This window comes from Egretta garzetta, unplaced genomic scaffold (genome assembly GCF_000687185.1).
Source record: "Egretta garzetta isolate BGI_Z169 unplaced genomic scaffold, ASM68718v1 scaffold157, whole genome shotgun sequence".
NCBI classification, from domain to species: Eukaryota; Metazoa; Chordata; class Aves; order Pelecaniformes; family Ardeidae; genus Egretta; species Egretta garzetta.
In genome coordinates, this window is record NW_009260175.1 from 17,753 (window position 1) to 18,018 (window position 266).

The 266-nt window shown below is 65.4% G+C and overlaps 1 protein-coding gene across 1 annotated transcript in view; it reads right to left on the bottom strand.

Annotated features, from left to right (window-relative positions):
* Positions 1-266, bottom strand: part of STAC3 (SH3 and cysteine rich domain 3) — a gene marked incomplete at both ends in the record, with an annotated part of 4,789 nt that overhangs the window by 4,197 nt on the left and 326 nt on the right. The window lies entirely within an intron of this gene.

The following is a 266-nucleotide window of genomic DNA, read 5'->3' on the forward strand; positions in this document are numbered from 1 at the left end:
AGCCGGACCCGAGTCTACCTGCGTATGCCCCTCTCTGTCGAGACATCTCCATCTCACGATTAAACCGCAAATGGTGCCGCCCTCGGCCCCCCTAGGACGAGCACGCCTGTGCCGCTGCCTGGCATCGCCGCACAGCCCTGCTTGCTTCTCCCCAGAAGCCCCGTGCTACCACGGGGGCAGGATCTGCTCCCGCATCCCCCAGAACACGCCTGGGTCCACCTTTGACCGCCAGCCATCCCCCCAGAGTCCCTCTACCCAGCCAGCAA